Source organism: Lolium perenne, chromosome 1 (genome assembly GCF_019359855.2).
Source record: "Lolium perenne isolate Kyuss_39 chromosome 1, Kyuss_2.0, whole genome shotgun sequence".
In the NCBI taxonomy this organism is placed as follows: domain Eukaryota; kingdom Viridiplantae; phylum Streptophyta; class Magnoliopsida; order Poales; family Poaceae; genus Lolium; species Lolium perenne.
Window position 1 is genome coordinate 128,305,156 of NC_067244.2, and position 23,908 is coordinate 128,329,063.

The 23,908-nt window shown below is 42.8% G+C and overlaps 1 protein-coding gene and 1 long non-coding RNA gene across 3 annotated transcripts in view; one reads left to right on the forward strand and one right to left on the reverse strand.

Annotated features, from left to right (window-relative positions):
• The window catches only part of LOC127301711 (large ribosomal subunit protein eL39), a 149,330-nt gene that overhangs the window by 72,820 nt on the left and 52,602 nt on the right, over positions 1-23,908 (forward strand). The window lies entirely within an intron of this gene.
• On the reverse strand, positions 9,423-12,725 carry LOC127301710 (uncharacterized). The gene is made up of 3 exons (XR_007852384.1): positions 12,101-12,725; positions 10,151-10,189; positions 9,423-9,712 (listed from the first exon to the last, which is right to left on the reverse strand). It is a non-coding gene; the product is annotated as an uncharacterized lncRNA (long non-coding RNA).

A 23,908-nucleotide genomic window follows, 5' to 3' on the forward strand; every position in this document is an offset into this window, starting at 1 on the left:
TTTTTAGGCATAGATGCATGCTGGATAGCGGTCTATGTACTTTGTCGTAATGCCCAATTAAATCTCACAATACTCATCATATCATGTATGTGCATGGTCATGCCCTCTCTATTTGTCAATTGCCCAATGATACGTCTCCGACGTATCGATAATTTCTTATGTTCCATGCCACATTATTGATGATATCTACATGTTTTATGCATACTTTATGTCATATTCATGCGTTTTCCGGAACTAACCTATTGACGAGATGCCGAAGGGCCACTTGCTGTTTTCTGCTATTTTTGGTTTCAGAAATCCTAGTAAGGAAATATTCTCGGAATCGGACGAAATCAATGCCCAGCATCTTGGAATCCCAGGAAGCATCCAGAACACCCGAGAGCCGCCAGAGAGGGGACACAGGCCCCCCAGGAGGTAGGCCGGCGCGGCCCAGGGGTGGCCCGCGCCCCCTTGTGGTGACACCGCCTCGTTGACCCTCCGACGCCGCCTCTTCGCCTATTTAAGCCCCCTCGACCTAAAACCTCGAGACGGGAAAAGCCACGGTACGAGAAACCTTCCAGAGCCGCCGCCATCGCGAAGCCAAGATCTGGGGGACAGGAGTCTCTGTTCCGGCACGCCGCCGGGACGGGGAAGTGCCCCCGGAAGGCTTCTCCATCAACACCACCGCCATCTTCATCACCGCTGCTGTCTCCCATGAGGAGGGAGTAGTTCTCCATCGAGGCTCGGGGTTGTACCGGTAGCTATGTGGTTAATCTTTCTCCCTATGTACTTCAATACAATAATCTCATGAGCTGCCTTACATGATTGAGATTCATATGATGATGCTTGTAATCTAGATGTCATTATGCTAGTCAAGTGGATTTTACTTATGTGATCTCCGGAGACTCCTTGTCCCACGTGTGTAAAGGTGACAGTGTGTGCACCGTGTGGGTCTCTTAGGCTATGTTTCACAGAATACTTATTCACTGTTATGAATGGCATAGTGAAGTGCTTATTTATATCTCTTTATCATTGCAATGTGTTTTGTATCACAATTTATCTGTGTGCTACTCTAGTGATGTTATTAAAGTAGTTTATTCCTCCTGCACGGTGTAATGGTGACAGTGTGTGCATCATGTTAGTACTTGGCGTAGGCTATGATTGTGATCTCTTGTAGATTATGAAGTTAACTATTGCTATGATGGTATTGATGTGATCTATGCCCCCTTTCGTAGCGTGAAGGTGACAGTGTGCATGCTATGTTAGTACTTGGTTTGGTTATGTTGATCTGTCATGCACTCTAAGGTTATTTAAATATGAACATCGAATATTGTGGAGCTTGTTAACTCCGGCGTTGAGGGTTCGTGTAATCCTACACAGTTAGTGGTGTTCATCATCCAACAAGAGGGTGTAGAGTCTAGCATCTATTTATTTATTCTGTTATGTGATCAATGTTGAGAGTGTCCACTAGTGAAAGTATAATCCCTAGGCCTTGTTCCTAAATACTGCTACCGCTGCTTGTTTACTGTTCTACTGCATCTGTACTGTCCGCAATATTACCACCATCACCCACACGCCAGTCCTGGGCAGCAAAGCACTTTTCTGGCGCCGTTACTACTGCTCATACTTATTCATACCACCTGTATTTCACTATCTCTTCGCCGAACTAGTGCACCTATTAGGTGTGTTGGGGACACAAGAGACTTCTTGCTTTGTGGTTGCAGGGTTGCATGAGAGGGATATCTTTGACCTCTTCCTCCCTGAGATCGATAAACCTTGGGTGATCCACTTAAGGGAAACTTGCTGCTGTTCTACAAACCTCTGCTCTTGGAGGCCCAACACTGTCTACAAGAATAGAAGCTCCCGTAGACATCAAGCACTTTTCTGGCGCCGTTGCCGGGGAGGAAAGGTAAAAGGCACTCATACTCCGGTTCCAGGTAACAGTACTTTTCTGGCGCCATTGTGTTTGTGCTCGAAGCTATTTCCTTTAGATCCTGCAATTGCATCCTTTTGTTTCTTGTTTACACTAGTAAGGCATAATGGACAACAATGAGCTTCTTATTCTATTTCCTGATTTAAGACATGGATGGTTTGATCCGAAAATTAAAAAACCCATGGAACATATTAGCATGAACACATTGAACACCATTGTTGCTAATGATATGGAAAATTCTAAGCTTGGGGAAGCTGGTTTTGATGGGCATGATCTTTTTAGTCCCCCAAGCATTGAGGAGAAAATTTACTTTGATGATACTTTACCTCCTATTTATGATGATTATAATGATAGTATCCTTTTGGTGCCACCTACTATGGAGAGTGAATTTGATTATGATTACAATATACCTCCTATATTTGATGATATCTACTTTGTTGAATTTGCTCCCACTACAACTAATAAAATTGGTTATGCTTATGTGGAGAGTAATAATTTTATGCATGAGACTCATGATAGGAATGCTTTATGTGATAGTTATATTATTGAGTTTGCTCATGTTGCTACTGAAAGTTATTATGAGAGAGGAAAATATGGTTGTAGAAATTTTCATGTTACTAAAATGCCTCTCTATGTGCTAAATTTTTTGAAGCTACACTTGTTTTATCTTCCTATGCTTGTTACTTTGCTCTTCATGAATTTGTTTATTTACAAGATTCCTTTTCATAGGAAGCATGTTAGGCTTAAATGTGTTTTGAATTTGCCTCTTGATGCTCTCTTTTGCTCCAAATACTATTTCTTGCGAGTGCATCATTAAAACTGCTGAGCCCATCTTAATGGCTATAAAGAAAGCACTTCTTGGGAGATAACCCATGTGTTTATTTTGCTACAGTAATTTTGTTTTATATTTGTGTCTTGGAAGTTGTTTACTACTGTAGCAACATCTCCTTATCTTAGTTTTGTGCATTGTTGTGCCAAGTAAAGTCGTTGATAGTAAGGTTGATACTAGATTTGGATTACTGCGCAGAAACAGATTTCTTTGCTGTCACGAATCTGGGCAAAATTCTCTGTAGGTAACTCAGAAAATTATGCCAATTTACGTGAGTGATCCTCAGATATGTACGAAATGTTCATTAAATTTGAGCATTTTCATTTGAGCAAGTCTGGTGCCTCAATAAAATTCGTAATTACGAACTGTTCTGTTTTGACAGATTCTGCCTTTTATTTCGCATTGCCTGTTTTGATATGTTCGATGGATTTTTCGATTCCATTGACTTTCAGTAGCTTTGTGCAATGTCCAGAAGTGTTAAGAATGATTATGTCACCTCTGAACATGTATATTTTGATTGTGCACTAACCCTCTAATGAGTTGTTTTGAGTTTGGTGTGGAGGAAGTTTTCAAGGATCAAGAGAGGGAGATGATACAACATGATCAAGGAGAGTGAAAGCTCTAAGCTTGGGGATGCCCCGGTGGTTCACCCCTGCATATATCAAGAAGACTCAAGCGTCTAAGCTTGGGGATGCCCAAGGCATCCCCTTCTTCATCGACAACATTATCAGGTTCCTCCCCTGAAACTATATTTTTATTCCGTCACATCTTATGCACTTTGCTTGGAGCGTCGGTTTGTTTTTGTTTTTGTTTTGTTTGAATAAAATGGATCCTAGCATTCTTTGTGTGGGAGAGAGACATGCTCCGCTGTTGCATATGGACAAGTATGTCCTTAGGCTTTACCCATAGTATTCATGGCGAAAGTTTCTTCTTCGTTAAATTGTTATATGGTTGGAGTTGGAAAATGATACATGTAGTAATTGCTAAAATGTCTTGGATAATGTGATACTTGGCAATTGTTGTGCTCATGTTTAAGCTCTTGCGTCATATACTTTGCACCTATTAATGAAGAAATACATAGAGCTTGCTAAAATTTGGTTTGCATAATTGGTCTCTCTAAGGTCTAGATAATTTCTAGTATTGAGTTTGAACAACAAGGAAGATGGTGTAGAGTCTTATAATGTTTACAATATGTCTTTTATGTGAGTTTTGCTGCACCGGTTCATCCTTGTGTTTGTTTCAAATAGCCTTGCTAGCCTAAACCTTGTATCGAGAGGGAATACTTCTCATGCATCCAAAATCCTTGAGCCAACCACTATGCCATTTGTGTCCACCATACCTACCTACTACATGGTATTTCTCCGCCATTCCAAAGTAAATTGCTTGAGTGCTACCTTTAAATTTCTATCCTTCACCTTTGCAATATATAGCTCATGGGACAAATAGCCTAAAAACTATTGTGGTAATGAATATGTACTTATGCACTTTATCTCTTATTAAGTTGCTTGTTGTGCGATAACCATGTTCCTGGGGACGCCATCAACTACTCTTTGTTGAATATCATGTGAGTTGCTCTCATGTTCGTCTTGTCTGAAGTAAGGGAGATCTACCACTAAAATGGTTAGAGCATTGCATAATGTTAGAGAAGAACATTGGGCCGCTAACTAAAGCCATGATCCATGGTGGAAGTTTCAGTTTTGGACAAATATCCTCAATCTCATATGAGAAAATTAATAATTGTTGAATGCTTAAGCATTAAAGAGGAGTCCATTATCTGTTGTCTATGTTGTCCCCGTATGGATGTCTAAGTTGAGAATAATCAATAGCGAGAAATCCAATGCGAGCTTTCTCCTTAGACCTTTGTACAGGCGGCATAGAGGTACCCCTTTGTGACACTTGGTTAAAACATGTGCATTGCGATGATAATCCAGGTAATCCGAGCTAATTAGGACAAGGTGCGGGCACTATTAGTATACTATGCATGAGGCTTGCAACTTGTAAGATATAATTTACATAACACATATGCTTTATTACTACCGTTGACAAAATTGTTTCTTGTTTTCAAAATCAAAGCTCTAGCACAAATATAGCAATCAATGCTTCCCTCTGCGAAGGGCCCATTCTTTTACTTTTATGTTGAGTCAGTTCACCTATTTCTCTCCACCTCAAGAAGCAAACACTTGTGTGAACTGTGCATTGATTCCTACATACTTGCATATTGCACTTGTTATATTACTTTACATTGACAACTATCCATGAGATATACATGTTATAAGTTGAAAGCAACCGCTGAAACTTAATCTTCCTTTTTGTTGCTTCAATGCCTTTACTTTGAATTATTGCTTTATGAGTTAACTCTTATGCAAGACTTATTGATGCTTGTCTTGAAGTACTATTCATGAAAAGTCTTTGCTATATGATTCATTTGTTTACTCATGTCATTTACCATTGTTTTGGATCGCTGCATTCATTACATGTGCTTACAATAGTATGATCAAGATTATGATGGCATGTCACTCCATAAATTATCTTTGTTATCGTTTATCTGCTCGGGACGAGCAGAAACTAAGCTTGGGGATGCTGATACGTCTCCGACGTATCGATAATTTCTTATGTTCCATGCCACATTATTGATGATATCTACATGTTTTATGCATACTTTATGTCATATTCATGCGTTTTCCGGAACTAACCTATTGACGAGATGCCGAAGGGCCAGTTGCTGTTTTCTGCTGTTTTTGGTTTCAGAAATCCTAGTAAGGAAATATTCTTGGAATCGGACGAAATCAACGCCCAGCATCTTGGAATCCCCGGAAGCATCCAAAACACCCGAGAGCCGCCAGAGAGGGGACACAGGCCCCCCAGGAGGTAGGCCGGCGCGGCCCAGGGGTGGCCCGCGCCCCCTGTGGTGACACCGCCTCGTTGACCCTCCGACGCCGCCTCTTCACCTATTTAAGCCCCCTCGACCTAAAACCTCGAGACGGGAAAAGCCACGGTACGAGAAACCTTCCAGAGCCGCTGCCATCGCGAAGCCAAGATCTGGGGGACAGGAGTCTCTGTTCCGGCACGCCGCCGGGACGGGGAAGTGCCCCCGGAAGGCTTCTCCATCGACATCACCGCCATCTTCATCACCGCTGCTGTCTCCCATGAGGAGGGAGTAGTTCTCCATCGAGGCTCGGGGCTGTACCGGTAGCTATGTGGTTAATCTCTCTCCCTATGTACTTCAATACAATAATCTCATGAGCTGCCTTACATGATTGAGATTCATATGATGATGCTTGTAATCTAGATGTCATTATGCTAGTCAAGTGGATTTTACTTATGTGATCTCCGGAGACTCCTTGTCCCACGTGTGTAAAGGTGACAGTGTGTGCACCGTGTGGGTCTCTTAGGCTACATTTCACAGAATACTTATTCACTGTTATGAATGGCATAGTGAAGTTCTTATTTATATCTCTTTATGATTGCAATGTGTTTTGTATCACAATTTATCTCTGTGCTACTCTAGTGATGTTATTAAAGTAGTTTATTCCTCCTGCACGGTGTAATGGTGACAGAGTGTGCATCGTGTTAGTACTTGGCGTAGGCTATGATTGTGATCTCTTGTAGATTATGAAGTTAACTATTGCTATGATGGTATTGATGTGATCTATGCCTCCTTTCGTAGCGTGAAGGTGACAGTGTGCATGCTATGTTAGTACTTGGTTTGGTTATGTTGATCTGTCATGCACTCTAAGGTTATTTAAATATGAACATCGAATATTGTGGAGCTTGTTAACTCCGGCATTGAGGGTTCGTGTAATCCTACACAGTTAGTGGTGTTCATCATCCAACAAGAGGGTGTAGAGTCTAGCATCTATTTATTTATTCTGTTATGTGATCAATGTTGAGAGTGTCCACTAGTGAAAGTATAATCCCTAGGCCTTGTTCCTAAATACTGCTACCGCTGCTTGTTTACTGTTCTACTGCATATGTACTGTCCGCAATATTACCACCATCACCCACACGCCAGTCCTGTGCAGCAAAGCACTTTTCTGGCGCCGTTACTACTGCTCATACTTATTCATACCACCTGTATTTCACTATCTCTTCGCCGAACTAGTGCACCTATTAGGTGTGTTGGGGACACAAGAGACTTCTTGCTTTGTGGTTGCAGGGTTGCATGAGAGGGATATCTTTGACCTCTTCCTCCCTGAGATTGATAAACCTTGGGTGATCCACTTAAGGGAAACTTGCTGCTGTTCTACAAACCTCTGCTCTTGGAGGCCCAACATTGTCTACAAGAATAGAAGCTCCCGTAGACATCACCCAACTGTAATTTGTTCACCCAACATGCTATTTATCTTATGGGAGAGACACCTCTAGTGAACTGTGGACCCCGGTCCATTCTTTACATCTGAAATACAATCTACTGCAATTGTTCTACTGTTCTCTGCAAACAATCATCATCCACACTATACATCTAATCCTTTGTTACAGCAAGCCGGTGAGATTGACAACCTCACTGTTTCGTTGGGGCAAAGTACTTTGGTTGTGTTGTGCAGGTTCCACGTTGGCGCCGGAATCCCTGGTGTTGCGCCGCACTACATCTCGCCGCCATCAACCTTCAACGTGCTTCTTGGCTCCTACTGGTTCGATAAACCTTGGTTTCGTACTGAGAGAAAACTTGCCGCTGTACGCATCACACCTTCCTCTTGGGGTTCCCAACGGACGCGTGCTGTACGCGTATCAGCGATTCTCCACAAGATCCAGAGAGGAGGCGATTCGCCAGGAGAGGAAGATATGGGGGAAACCACGCGGACAGATCGGTAGATCTGCACGCGGCGGTCCCGATTTGGTAGGTGGCTATGGCTGGGGAGCTCGGAGCAGGCCGGAGCGCGGCGGCGGCCATGGCGGCGACGCCATCGCCACGGGCGTCGCGGGAGGATTAGGGTTAGAGACGAGCGAGTGAGAGAGGGCCGAGTGAGTAAGTGAGGTGGGCCGTTCGGCGCCACCGACCCATAAGGGACAAGTCTTAATGGGCTGTCCCTGGGCTTTAGTTAAATGGGCTGGCCCAATAGGGGCCAGGGGGCATTTTGGTCTTTTAACAATTTAGAAATAGGCCAGAATTTCACCAATTTTTAGTAAATAAAATACAACTCTAAAAATCCATTAAAAATTGGATTAATGAATGAAAAATAAATCTTAACAAGAATAAAATATGAAATAGAATTTATGAAACAAATTCAAAATTATGAATTTTAAGAATTTAAATAATAACTTGGAATTTTAAACTATTATTTCCTTGTATTTAAAATTCAAGGAAAAATCTCAAATAAGTTCAAATACTTATTTTCAAACATTTCAAAATGAAATTCTACTATTCCAAGTCATTTCTATTGAAAAGGGTATTTTTCCAAGAAAAATACTATATTCCTTTTATTCCAAAAACTATAGAGGTAACTCTATGATTTCAAATTATTTTTGGAATGATTAAGGGAATCACCAAGTAAAGTAGTTTTACTTTGAAGTATGTTACTTTATGTGAATTAAAATGGTTTATACTTTTAAATCAATTGCAAGTTACTGTCAAAGACATAAATCTTAAACTCAACCCTAAATTGTTATAACTCAGCGGGGTAAAGGGATTCAACATAAAATAATACATCCATGATTGCATTATTTGGATTTTATAACATTGTCCAAACCGGACAATGATGCTTCTTACAGAACCCGAGGTCCAGGTTCCATCAACTGCATTGAACTGCACTATCTCGCAGTCCACAGGCAAGTTCACCCTTGCTCATGTCAACTTGATTATTTTCTACTACTTCAATGCAAAGCTATATACTTATCATTCCCGCATCGCAAATAAAATGTTACTTCCCAACTATGAATATGACTATGTGGTGGGCAATGGAACCATGGTATGTGTTGATATGGTGGAGGTTCCATTGCATGGGTTATATCACCCTAGGATTAATTACCAATGCCGTCCAGTGATTCTAGCGCCGTACAAACCGCGTTGACCATGAGATCTATAATGGCTCTGGGGAAGCCAGCCGTATCTTTTCCCTTCTGCACGCCAACGGATCTGTAGAGCGGGTCACTACAAGAAATATGTTGACTTGCGACACTTCATTTTTGTCACTGAATCGTCATTACATTTAATCTATGACAATTTTACGACGAAAAATGGATTGTCAAAAACGGAGCGTCAGGAATCAACCAACATGATCTTCTACCTGGAATCGTCATGATTGTCTATGACGATATTGCATCGTCATACAATCCATGACGATCTAATATCGTCACGGGCCATTTGCGATGCCACATCAGATCCTACATGGGCAATCCAATGTGGCAAAATTGTGACGAAACAAAATTGTCGTAATTCAAAATCAGCCCAGTCCACTTCAGTTATCTATATGGGCTAAGCCAATCATTCAGCCTGTTTTTTTCTTTTTTTCTACCAATTCTGGTCGGCTAATGGGCCAAGCACAACAATTCAGCATTTTCCTTTTATGGGCCACAGCCTTTTGGAAATCCGTTTTTTTTTTCATTTTTTGTTTTTTGGCTGGCTTTTACATTGTTACAGTCCAATATTGTTTGGGCTGTGGCCTTTTTAGAGCCCAATTAGCAATGATTTCATCTCTGACGTGTCAGCAGTGAATAATCAATATTTCGGTCCGAACAGCCCAATTAATATACTAGCATATTTTCACAAATGACGGCCAAAATAAGAATATACATGTGCGTACATTTTCACAGATGACCGCCAAAATTAAATATACAATACACAGAAGATCTAAGAAAAGAATCCAAACATGGTCGTCATAGAAAACCATGACCTTGTAGCGGTCGGGTCAGGCATAGATCGCTACTACTGGCAGAGCCTATGATCAGGCTGTTCTTCAAAATTCTCTCCAGGACGGGAACAAGATCTTCAAGAACGCCACCTGCATCTCTTTAGCAATCATGTTCAGGTGCTCCTGTTGGGACGTAGAGGAAATAAGCAGGTTTTAGAATCATAGCATTCTCATAGATTTAATTAGTAACTGGATATATGCACGTTCTTGCTTGTATATTTTGGTGTATAATCTTATGAAACATAACAGGAACTGAATAAGCATAGATGTGCCAAAGCCTGCTAAAGAAATGATAGCCAACAGACAATAAACTGAATGCTAGTAATAGGCAAATGTCCAGTGATGAGCAAGACCATCAACTCTAGTACCCAGCCTGTTCTACGGACCTAAGCAAAAAGGAAGAAAAAACATTGAGTAACAGTGCACCTAGATATATGAGGTTGGCAGCATAATTTTTAAGCCACTCGTCAACTAACAGACAGAACAACAATCAAATCCTGGAATCCAATGAAAGTAACTATTTCTAGAATGTTCACAGTAAGTCACAGGAAGGTAGCATACTCAATTGGGTGATGATCCCAGGAAGAACATCTTGTAGCTCTGTCAAGACAAACCATTAATGTGAGTAAACACGATTAAGAAATACCAATGAAATGCCAATAGAACTGCCTATTAAGGGCGTGTTTGGTAGACCGGGCCTGTTCAGAATTTCACATCTCAACCGAGATATTGGGGAGAGAATGTGTTTGTTAGCCCGGGTCGGGTCTCCTCAGCAGTGCTTCCCTCATACGAAAAAGCCCTCAGAACCAGGCTGAGCAGCGAAGCCCAAATCGAGCTTCACAGCTCGCCCCGGCTCACCTCATCCCACAGAACACTGTTCGCGGGCCCCCAGCACCCCCAGACCCCATCCCCAGCTTGCCATTTCCCCCCTCGTGCTGGGGACGAGCAGGAGCACGGCCGCCACGACCCGGAGCGGGAGGAGCTGGGGACGGCCGCCACAACCCCGGCGACGGCCAGCCGCGCCGCCTCCGCCGCCAAGACCCGGAGCGGGAGGAGCTGGGGATGGCCGCCACAACCCCGGCGACGGCCAGCCGCGCCGCCTCCGCCGCCAAGACCCGGAGCGGGAGGAGCTGGGGACGGCTGCCTCGACCCCGGCGACAGCCAGCCGCGCCGCCTCCGCCGCCACGATCCGGAGCGGGAGGAGCTGGGGACGGCCGCCACGACCGCGGCGACGGCCAACCGCGCCGCCTCCAGCCACAGCGACCAACCGCCGCCAGCCTCAGCGCTGCCCAAGCTCCCGTCTCCTCTGTGGCCCGCCGCCTCCAGCCACGGCCGCCAACCGCCTCCAGCCTCGGCCGGCAGCTTTCTCCACCCACGGCGACCCGCAAGCCACGGCTCCATGGCCGTCACCCACCTCCAGTGATGGTGCCTCACGCCGGCACGGCCGCTGCGTGCCTCGATCTGGTGGCACTCCGGCAAGAATGGATGCAGGGACCCGATTGCTTTTTCTTTTTTTTGTGCAAGGACCTTTCTGTAAAATCTGGACCAGACAATATCTCAACACATACATACCAGCCAAACAATATCTCAACTCAGCTCGTATGAGGATAGACGAGCTACCAAACACACGCCAGAATCTCAGCTCATCATAGCTAAGCTGAGCATGTATGAGGGGAGAGAGGGATTCTCTGCTGACCCGGGCTACCAAACACACCCTAAAAGGTTGCATATTAGGGTACAACCATGTTACTTGGAGAATGCATGTCATGGATACAAACCATGTTACTTGGAGAATAATACAAAGCAGTGCTACAAGCAAGAAGTAATTAAACAAGCACACACTTTAGCTAAAACTTTTTTTTAGAATTCATTTCAGCTCAATTTGAAGTACTACAAAGCAGAACTTGCTTGTCCTGTACAGCTCAATTTGAGCACACACATTCAGTACTCCTAGCAGTATTTAACACTAAGACAATGTAAACTATAGCTATCTGTATTCTTAATCGGTCAATTACAAGGAAGAGGAGCTGCTATTAGAAACAAGAGCATATAATCGTATGAACACATTATGAATTGCAAGATGAACTGAACAAGTATATATTCAATTTGCTAAGTAGACTCATACTATATCCAGAGAATTGGACCAGCAGCATTACAAAGTACTATATCGAGACAATTAGAACCAAAAAGGACCAATCAGACAGCCTCGTACTATATTTTCCTCAACAACAGTGTAAAACTATGACAGGTAGCAGCTTTTTGATTACCTCATGAACTCGAATCAGACACAGCAGAAAACAAACTCACAATTCTGGTGATCTGCTACCAATTCCGAGTATAAGTGCAGTGCTATAAGGGAACCATAGCTAGTAGATATAACAACAAACGGGGGAAGGGAGGAGGAACTGTTCCTGCAACTCCTAACAGAAGGCTCCTAGGGTACAAGCTCGGCATTGGTGCTTCGCTACAAAGTTAAATCAGTAAAACTTCATACAAAGAGATGGATCTCACCTCTATAAACCATTCAACAACCTGCGGAGATGGATCTCAACACTAGTAAATGCTGGTGGTGCTCTCCAATCGCCTTCCTCATCTCATTTCACCTCCACCACCTGCCGATGCGGTTCATTATCTGGAAGGAACATGCAGAGACGGACGGTTAAAAGGGAAGAAATAGCTAAACCAGGAGCCTATAGGAGGGAAACGAGATGGGGGGGAATGTTCCTGGACACGGGCGGCCGGATCCGGATGCGGGGAGGTTCGGGTTGCAGTTCTGGTGCTCAGCGCCCCCCTTTCCCACCTCGTCTCGTCACCTTCCATGGCCACCCAGCCGCCCCGCCCCAGACCACGTCGCGGGAATCGCCGCCAGAAGGTGGGAAGGTGGAGAACCTGCAGATCTCGAAGGGTCAGGAGTGGATGGCACCGCCACCGCGGGTCACCTGGGGATGGAGCGCGTGATGCATCCCCGACCTACAGATGGACGACGAATCGAAGACGACATCGACGAAGAATGCTTAGCCGGGCGAAGGTGGGCGGCGGATCGATGGGCTCGGGGTGGATCTGGTGCTTGGGGTGTTTCGAGGGAAGGAGAGAGGAAGGTGGTGGCGGCGCAAGGCTAGGGTTTGGATTTTAGAGTTAGACCCGGAATGCGGTGGCGGGATGCCAAAATAGGACACCCCTATCGCGCGCTCGTCTCCAAAATTTTCCCTCCGCGCCTCACTTATCTTACACGCTTATTACATGTGCTGCAACTGGGACCTATGTCTGGTTGACCCCAGTGTACAGTCTCTATCTAGGTGGTTTTGGTAGTAATAAACTAGTTTCACGTAGTCATATATTATTATTACATCTGCTAAAAGTTGTTGATTTTCTATATTTTATTTATTGAATACATAAAACTTCAAGACTAAAAAAACTACTCCTATCATTGTCACATATATATTTTAATTGCCAAAAGTTCAAGACTAAAAAATACTATCATTGTCACATATATTTTTAATTTCCAAAAGTTCAAGACTAACAAATACTATCATTGTCACATATATTTTTAATTGCCACATAATTTGTAATAATATAAATTTAAAGTAATACCAACAAATAGGCATAAATAATTCTTATTTTCTAAGTGCCAAAATAGAGTGTTTTTTGAAGCACCTACCAAAAATATATTGCAAAAATGTACCACCCAAATTTGACTGCATTTTGAAAAATATATGAGACCATCGTTTTGACAGCATCATTAAATCAACATAAATAATTTAAAAAAATAGAAATCATTCGCATCGTGTCATCTTATAAGACCAAGTTGCTAGGAAAAGTAAAAAAAAACTTGGACCACAAATATTCTAGAACAACCTTCTCTGAAATGAGGTGGCAGACACACAAACAAGACACTAGACGGAACATATGAGGTGGCCGCCTAGTCATTTCAACGCATCATAAAAAAAATTACGACGATCTAAATTGGTCATAGTCGCCTAGAAATAACGTCGTTAACCGCGTGGCTAACACTATGACGATTTCATACTTAAAAATAATAATGTTTTGACTCAAATCGTCATAGTTTTCTAGGGTTTTGACCTCCCACAAACAGCTAACGACCAATCAGTGCAAAATCGTCATAGAATCATGACGATTTTACCTAGGATCACTGAGAGAAGGTCACCAGTCAACATATTTCTTGTAGTGGGTGTTGGAGGCACTGCCGCAATAGGTTGGGATATCCTTTTAAATCCCCATCCATTAGTGATGTTAAGCTCTACGATCTATGAAGGATTGTCCGGAGTACACCGTGAGTAAAGCCGTATTATCGGGAGAAGTCTACTGGGGGTGTACGGTTGGACAAAAGGGTGGGTTTGCAGTCGCGGAGAAGGCGGTGTGGGCTTGGATTTTCATACCTGGCCTCACACCAAAGGAAGTATGAACGGGGGCAAGTCCCTGCGGATGGCAAAAGGGGTGGAATCTCTTATGGGAAAAGTAACGCACCTCTGCAGAGTGTATCAAATTGTGGCTGTCACTCCTTGTTCCGGGAAGGGAACTGCGAACGCGGCAGGAAAGGAACTCCACGAAGTTCTAGTCAACCTGTGAAGACTGACGGGCATAGTTTTCATAGTAAAAGCAACCTTTTAAAGAAATGATTTCCAAACATGCATTGACCTGCGATTTCCTGATCAATGGTCGTAGCTAGTGCATCAAACACTTTTTTTACTCTTTTAGAACTTGCTGAGTACCCTTGTACTCACTTTCTTTCGACACCCTTGCTAGACTGTGATCCGGAAGTGGAGGCCATCAACGATGGAGCACCAGAAGGAAGTTACGAGCTGGTCTACGAGGAACCTGATCTTACCGGCGGAGTGGAAGGAGTAGACTATGGGATAGTCTACGGACCCGATGACACCGAGGTGGAAGAGTAGTGACATACCCTAGCATCATAGAGCCGAGCAACGTAGAACTTACCTAAATAAGTTGTTGAGCTCTCTTTATATTTGTCATGAGTTGTAATCGTGCTTAAGTAGTATCTTAGGGTGTTCTCATAGGACCTGTGAGAATACCAACTTGTTAAGACAATGTTTGTAATAATGTATGGAGTGTTATGACCTGCAATGTTTCTGTTGTACCACTCTGAGGGATATGGCAATTTGTGAAGAAGTCCCTTCACAAAGATCATATCAACGACTTGTATACTACAACATGCAGTGGTATGCTGCGTCACCGCAGCTGGTATCAGAGCAAATGTTGCGACCTTAGGTTGGAAAAACCTAGTATAGGGAAGAAACCTGTAGGAGTCTAGTAGAAATAGTAAAGGATTCTCTAGAAATATGGTGATTATTCACATGAGAATAGTAAAACCATATATTTTAGTGCGATAATTCTTTATTATAGCTATTATGATGCATTATCACTACTAATATTCTGCTTTTGTATACAGCCATAATGGCGAACACTTTTCCTAAGAGGACTTTGAGGAAGGTTGAGGGATGGCTCGGTGATTATGATGGACCAATCACAGCTCTCATGTGTGGGATGCTGAAGGAACTTCATTGTGATCCACGGATACCTGTTATCAAGTATGCCTACTATGATGGGGAAATCCTAGCCAAGTGCAGAGTATCGGTCCAACTACCGACAAAACTACTGATGAGTCGTGTAATGCCATACGGAGAAGCCAAAACTATCACCACAGCCTACCACATGGGCCTATTCAAGGCAATCCTTGAGATAAGGCAGCACAAGTCAGTAGAACTGCTATGTTCAGAGTTTTCTCATATACCTCATGCCGAGGAAGATGAGGATCCCACTCTGAATCATCTGGTGTTAGCACACAGAAGTCCTGAAGCTGCAGCACAGCACATGGATAGTTGTAAGTCTTTATTGACCACGATGTACCTTTTACACATGAAGATGAGGGGTGAGATTGACCACATGCTAGCTGAGTTCACGGACCCTGATAAAGTCCAAACTCGGATGCGTGATCTGAGGGCACAACCACAACATACTACACCTTTCTTTAGCCTAGACAGCTATGTAGATTTGAGTGACCAGTTGTCCCATAAAGATCCACTCACACCCAATTTTGTTCCACACTATCCACATGTGTCAGCATCATATGAGTCTGGATATGGGGGAGATGATTCCAGGAACCTAAACTGCTCGGAGTCACCAATCAAGAATTTGACTGGTTGGCGTTTCGGGGAACCATTTGGAGATGAAGGAGAACCCATCACATGTGAATCAGAGGATGAAGGAGGCGCGGTTAACCAGAACGTTAACCAAAGCTTTGGGCAGGAAGAGAAAGACACCAACTCCATTTCTTTAGATTTGGAGATGGGATTATCCAAAACATCCCAGTACGTCGTAGGTGAGAGTTCTGGAACCAAGAAAAAGAAGAAGAAGAAGATGAGAGGGCAAGTGAGTAGGAATCCTCCATGGATGGCAGAAGAAGGTGAGCTGTATCCCACTGGGGATACATATGAGTCTTTATCCAGTTACTTTGGCATGACAGATCTCTATCTCGGCACTTCATCCGATTCAGACTACATACCTACTGGAAGGACCTTCATTCCGAACGGGGTTCGGAAGACAAACCGCTGTACCGGATGGACCCCAGGGATGTACGCGGAGGCGAGTTATGATGACGAGGAGTAGAGCTCCAAGGAAGAATAAAGTAATCTAGGTGGTATTGTAATAGAACGTATTTTAAATTCCCGTTGGCTTGGGCTTTTGAGACAAATAAGTGGTTTATATATATACCACATGTAATATAAGTTTGTGTGTGTGTTATGTATTATACAAAGTATATGCATAATAAATGTTTGTTTTGTATTTGCTTCTTGATTTCATTGTGTGACTAGTTCCGGGCATTGAGTTGAGCTCAGAAAGCATTTGCATGGTGTAATTATGAGTAATCGCTCTTTGTTACAGGACTAGGGGGAAATGGCGTTAGTAGAAACCGAAGAGGCTCGCAGAGAGCGGGAGGCAAGAGAAAAAGAGGAGGCAGATGCAGCAGCTAGAGCGGAGAATGCACCACCTGACATAGGCATCCCAAATGGGCCTGCCGAAGATAGTACCCGGGGTTTACTGAAGGCCCACTACCCGAAGAATAAGAAGATTCGGAAGCCCAAGATATTATTAAGGAAAGCTAGAGTTGTAATAGAAAGTCTTATTCGTAATCTTGCGGGATGAGTTAGAAACCTTCCCGGACTTTGTAACTTGTACAGCACGAATCCCTCGGCTCCACCTCCTATATAAGGGGGAGTCGAGGGACGCAGAGAGGATCGAATCATTGTTTTACTAAACCCTAGTTTCATAATCGTCGAGTACTTTTTGGCTGAAACCTTCGAGATCTACTTGCCCTCTACTTCCAACTAAACCCTAGCCTACAATCCATAGGCATTGACAAGTTAATACCTTGTCAATTGGCGCCGTCTGTGGGAATCGAACCCACGACCCAATGATGCACCCAGACTTCCAACAATATATGAGGGCAATGGAGGAAGATAGGAGGCGTTACCAGGAAAGCCAGAGCAAGAACATGCAAGATTTCTTTACCCACGTCATCAATGATAGGGGTAATGAAGGCAAGGGAGTAACCTTATCAGATTTCCAAAATGCAAGACCACTACCGTTTACATCAGCTCCAGAACCAATGGACGATGAAGATTGGCTTATGGATACGGAATGGAAGCTGAAGACCGTTGGTTGCAACGATGAGGAGAAGATTAGATACACTACTTATCTGTTGTCAGGACCAGCAGCGTCATGGTGGGAGAACCTTGTAGCAGTACACCCTCCAGATAAGGTGTTCACCTGGGAGGAGTTCAAGAAGAAGTTCCGGGATGCCCATGTTCTGGACAGCGTGGTGGAGTTGAAGAAGAGGGAGTTTGAAGAACTACGATAGAATACTACACCCATCATGCAGTATGTTCGGGATTTCAACAGGCTATCCAGGTATGCACCTGAGGATGTTGATACGGAGGAGAAAAGGAAGAAGCGGTTCATGAAAGGCATGAATCCATACATGAAGATGCAACTGAGGTTGGCACGGACTACCGAATTCCAGGAACTGATTGACTCGGCAATCACTTTCGAGGATGATTACCGGCAAGTCCAGGAGGACAGGAGGAAGAGGGCTCGTATCGAGCCAAGGAAGTACCCAATTAGTAAACCAATACCTGATCGGAGTTTCAAACCTCGATACCGACCTACTACTGGTAATCAATACAACCGGGGAGGTCAGAGTCAGAATCCAATCAACCAGATCATCTGTAATAATTGTGGCCTAAGAGGTCATCTGCAGAAGGATTGTCAGAAACCTAGGATCATTTGTTATGGTTGTGGGAAGGATGGACACATCAAGCCGGATTGTCCAAACAAGGCGTCTTGGAGCGGACAGAGCTCAGGAGGACGAGGTGGAAACAACAACAACAACAACCGCAACAACAACAACAACAACAACAACAACCGCAACTACAACAACAACAACAAGAAGAGGGGAAAGCCTTATGGAAAGCTGAATTGCACATCTTTGGAACAAGCGGAAGAGTCGGATCAAATAGTCTTAGGTACGCTAAGCATTCTTACTCATCCTGGCAAAGTATTATTTGATACTGGAGCAACCACATCATTTCTTGCATTGGAGTTTGTGGAAAAATTCGGGCTCAGATGTTCTAAGTTAGAAACCCCTATAACTGTTCTATCCGCGGGGGGGACGATCTTAGTAACCCACGTGAAAGAAGCACAAGTCCTAACCATATGTGACTGTGTGTATTTCGCGGACCTATTCATCATACCCATGAAGGACATATCTGTCATCCTAGGGATGGATTGGTTGACAGAGAATGGAGCGGTGATTAATTGCGGAGACAAAATAGTATCACTTCGCAACTCCATCGGAGGTCGAATAGTGTTCCAACGAGATAAGTACAGTGAGTTGGAGATCGGATTGGAACTCAATAGTCTGAAGGAGGTGAGAATTGAAGATATTCCTGTAGTGAATGAGTTTCGGGATGTATTTCCTAAGGAACTACCGGGGATGCCACCCGATAGAGAGATAGAATTCACAATCGATCTGATTCCAGGCACAGCACCAATAGCTCAACCACCATATAAGATGGGGCCAAAGGAATTAGTGGAACTAAAAGCTCAGATTGATGAGTTAGAACAGAAGGGATTCATTCAAGAAAGTGTGTCACCATGGGGTACACCAGTTATTTTTGTGGATAAAAGAGATGGAGGAAAGAGAATGTGTGGAGATTACCGAAATCTGAACAATGTAACTATCAAGAACAAGTATCCTTTACCTAGAATCCAAGATCTTTTTGATCAAGTTCAAGGAGCTGGAGTCTTCTCGAAGATAGATTTAAGGTCAGGATACCATCAAATCAAGATCAAGAAGGAGGATGTACCAAAAATAGCGTTCGTATCAAGGTATGGACACCATGAATATTTGGTTGTACCATTTGGACTAACAAATGCACCAGCAATTTTCATGAATTTGATGAACAAGATATTCATGAAGTACTTGGACAAGTTTGTGATAGTGTTCATAGATGATATTCTAATCTATTCCAAAGACAAAGAAGAACATGCCAAGCATTTGAAGATAGTTCTGCAAATTTTGAGAGAACATCAGCTATATGCAAAGTTCAGCAAGTGCAAATTTTGGCTAGATAGTGTTGAATTTCTTGGACATGTTATAACCAAAGAAGGCATAGCGGTGAATCCAAGCAAGGTTCAGTCTGTATTGGAATGGAAATCACCCAAAAATGCTAAGGAGATACGAGGATTCCTTGGTATGGCAGGCTATTATCGGAGATTTATAGAGGGATTTTCGAAGATTGCAGGACCAATGACCAAGTTACTCAAGAAGAATACTCCATTTGAGTGGACTGATGAGTGTGAAGCCAGCTTCCAAACACTCAAAGATAAGTTAACCACAGCACCGGTGTTAGCAGTTCCTGAACCTGGAAAGGATTACACGGTGTATTGTGATGCTTCCAAGAATGGACTTGGATGTGTTCTTATGCAAGATCGGAAGGTAATAGCTTATGGATCAAGACAGTTGAAACCACATGAACACAACTACCTAGTACATGATCTAGAGTTAGCGGCAGTTGTGTATGCTTTGAAGAGTTGGAGACAATTTCTATATGGATCCAAGTGTGAGTTATACACCGATCATAAAAGTTTGAAATATTTCTTCACTCAGAAGGAATTAAACATGAGACAGAAGAGATGGTTAGAGTTGATTAAGGATTATGACCTTACAATCAACTATACACCAGGCAAGGCTAATGTAGTAGCAGATGCCTTAAGTAGGAAGAGTACGGAGAATCAACCTACGGAATGGGAGATTCCAAAGGAACTTCGGAAAGAGCTAGAGGATGCTCAGATTTTGTTTGTTCAAGGTGATGTTAAGGGAAGTATAGCAACCATGAGGATTATGGATGAGATGTACTCAGACTTGAAGTATGAGATTATCCGAAAACAAGCGGATGATTTGTTCATCCAAGAGGAAATCAAGAGGATTGGAGAAGGAAGACCATCGGAATTCCATCTAGGGGATTTTGATTCATTATACTTCCAGAAAAGGATATGTGTACCGGATGATCCAGAAGTGAAGTCAATCATATTAAAGGAAGCACATGAAACCCCTTATTCAATACATCCGGGAAGTACTAAGATGTATATGGATTTGAAGGAGATGTTCTGGTGGAACAACATGAAAAGAGAAATAGCACAATATGTCTCGGAATGTCATATATGTCAACGAGTGAAGGCAGAACATCAGAGTCCTGCGGGATTACTCAAACCACTAGAGATACCGGAGTGGAAATGGGATGAAATCGGAATGGATTTTGTTACTGGTCTACCAATGACTAGTAAGAAGAAGGATATGATATGGGTAATAGTGGACAGGCTTACCAAGAGTGCTCATTTCATAGCCGTGAATAAAAAGGATACTGCAGAGAAGCTTGTGGATATATACGTGAAGGAGATTGTGAGTAAGCATGGAGTACCAAAGAAGATAGTCTCAGATAGAGGTTCAATTTTCACATCAGCGTTTTGGAAACAACTACAAGAAGCTTTGGGATCCAAGTTGGATTTCAGTACAGCATATCATCCACAAACCGGAGGACAAACCGAAAGAACCAATCAGATACTTGAGGACATGCTTAGAGCTTGTGCTCTGAACTTTGGAGGTTCATGGGAGGACCATTTACCTTTAGCGGAATTCTCATATAACAATAGTTATCAGAGTAGCATCCAGATGGCACCGTACGAAGCATTGTACGGAAGGAAGTGTCGATCACCAATTTGTTGGTTTGAGACCGGAGAAAACAAGGAGTTTACACCGGGCTACATCAAGGAAAGACAAGAAGTCATCGAGGTGATCCGGGATAGACTCAAAATAGCTCAGAGTCGTCAGAAGAGTTACGCCGACCTGAAAAGAAGAGATTGGGAACCGAAAGTGGGAGACATGGTGTATTTAAAGGTTAGCCCAATGAAAGGACTTAAGAGGTTCGGAGTGAAAGGAAAGTTAAGTCCTCGATATATAGGACCATTTAAGATACTCAGTCAGAATCAAGGAACAGCTTTTGAGTTGGAGTTACCAGCACAACTAAGTCAAGTTCATAATGTGTTTCATGTTTCACAACTCAGAAAGTGTTTGAAGGCACCGGATGATCCTATCACATATGAAGAAATAGAATTACAATCTGACCTAACTTATGTGGAAAGACCGGAAAAGATCTTAGAAGTACAGTGGAAGAAGTTAAGAAACAGAGCAATCAAATACTGCAAAGTTCAATGGCAACACCATCCTGAGCGAGAAGCAACTTGGGAAACGGAAGAAGAATTAAGGAAGTCTTACCCCGAGATGTTCAGGTACCAATCGTAACTTCGGGACGAAGTTTCTGTTAAGGGGGAGAGGCTGTAATAACCCAGAACATAGGAACAACGAAGGGTAGATTTAGAAATGGGATGTGCATTTCATCGCAAAACGGGGGAAATTTTCGCGCCTTATTGCAACTAAACCTAAGAGGGATCGAGGTTCTCTCTCATTTTGCACTTAGGGTTAGGCAATGTGAGTTAGGGAAATTTCGACATGATCTCTTTTGTATCTTATTACTTTGGGGAATGATTGCATTTGATAAGTGTCAAAACATTTAACAATAAACATTACACAATATAAGTAATGAATTCATAATTCAAACAAGTTATAAAATTCAAATCACTTTGAATTTCAAAGTGAATATCAAATACAATATTTAATCAAGAATATAAACATTACATAATACTAAAGCTCATAAACAAAACTTGAGCTTTATTGATATAAACACAAATTACAAAGTCTTTACAATATTCTTGATACAAGAATTGAGAAATAATGAACAGAAATAAAAAGAGGAAAATTACAAGTTATTCTAAACTAAAACTTAGACTATGTGACTTGAGGATAATCTTCTGGTTATCTTCCACTTCAAACCTGCAAAACAAATAACAAAGAACTAACCAGAATATAAGTGTTAGCAAGTTCAGTTTGGACAGTTAGAAAAATAACACAGAAATTCAGTTTGGACAGTGAAACTGTCACTGCACACTTGTGCTTGTCCAAATTCCTGGACAGCACAAGACAGGCATAGGCAGACCAGAACTGAGCAGCCACAGTGGGCTCAAGTTTCAGCATATGAAGGCTGTTGTTAACCAAGCAACAGCAAGGCAATGCAAGGGGTGAGTCACAAAATAACCCAGGCTTGTGTGTCATGGCCAGAGTAGAAGTAGGGACCATATAAATAGCACACAAACCCTAGAACCATGGCAGTCGACCAGATAGATAATTCACCAGGTAAGGGTGAAGCTAGAACCAACACAAGTTCATCCAGTTCTTGTCAAGAACAGAACCAACACACAACCACTCATCCCCAGGAATCATGGTGACCTGAGAAGCTCAACCGAGAACTGGAGGTGAAGGGCTGTGCACAAAACCCCAAGTCTGCAACAACCAAATATTTCAATCTAGGAGCTGGAACAAGGTATACCAAGTTCCTGGACAGATCCAATGGATCTGATCCATACAATATGCATGATATAATCATGGGAGTGAGCAGATGCTCAAATGGGTAGATCATCACTTGGTTTTCACCAAGGATTACTGCCAGTCTAAAAGCCACTAAAAATGGAAAGCATCTAGATACAGATCTTGTACACAGAAGCTAGCAAACATGCACAGATGCACACACTAGCGAGATCATATGCACAGATAGCACCAGTAGATGTATTGCAAGGATTAGCAGCTAATAAAGACTACACAGTAAACCCTAAGCTAGTAACCATCAGTTAACCCTAGATTTCATCAGGCAAGCATATTGGCATTCATATCTAGTATGATCCCCAAATATGCAAGCAAAGGTTGAGTAGCCACAAGATCCAATCAAATAAGTGAGCAACCAATCAGTAGCAAGGCTACTGAGGTCACATCACACTTAGCACCAATTAGAAGAAAGCCAACTATAGCACATCATTATCCAAGAATGGATTCAGATTCATTTGCTTGCTAAACAATCATGAATAGCAGATTTAATTGCAAGCAAGTCATTTAAATCATTACTGCATAAGCAGTGCATCATAACTTAATTAATTCAAGCATGAATTTATCACAGATCCATGCTTAGTACTGATAGTAGCATACTGTTAAGCAACACAGCACCAACCACTAGATCATAGCCACTGGAGCAAGTACAGTAAGCTTGAATGAGCAATAGCACAAGTAAGCAGCAGCATAATGATGCTTGAGCATTAGCATCAACAAGGAAAAGGAATCACTTAGCCACAAAATTAATCAGTAAGCCATCACTGACATTTAATTGATCAAATGGATCAATTGAATCAAGTCAAGCTACACAGGGAAGCTAGCCAACAAGCAATGGATGATCCAATGGATCATTAGCTTGCACAGGAAGCACAGAGGCATTTCACAAACACCACTGGCACACACAAGTGTCACTGATGCACCACAGTACACCTAGACAAGCAAGTATAACATGCCAGTAAGCACAAGCAAGCCCATAAGCAAGTACAGCATGGTATAGCAAGCTCATAAGCAAGCACAGCAGAGCATAGCAAAAACAGAGCATGCTAGGAGCCACAGATAAGCAAGCAAAGCATGAATAGCAAGCAAAGCAACACTAGCCAGTACCAGAAACTTGTGATTTGGCCATGAGCTTGCAGCAGATAGAAGCACTAGAAGATTAAGCAACCATGGCAGAGCTCTGGGTGATCACAGGGTCACCAGAGAGCAACAGAGCATGAGGAGGAAGA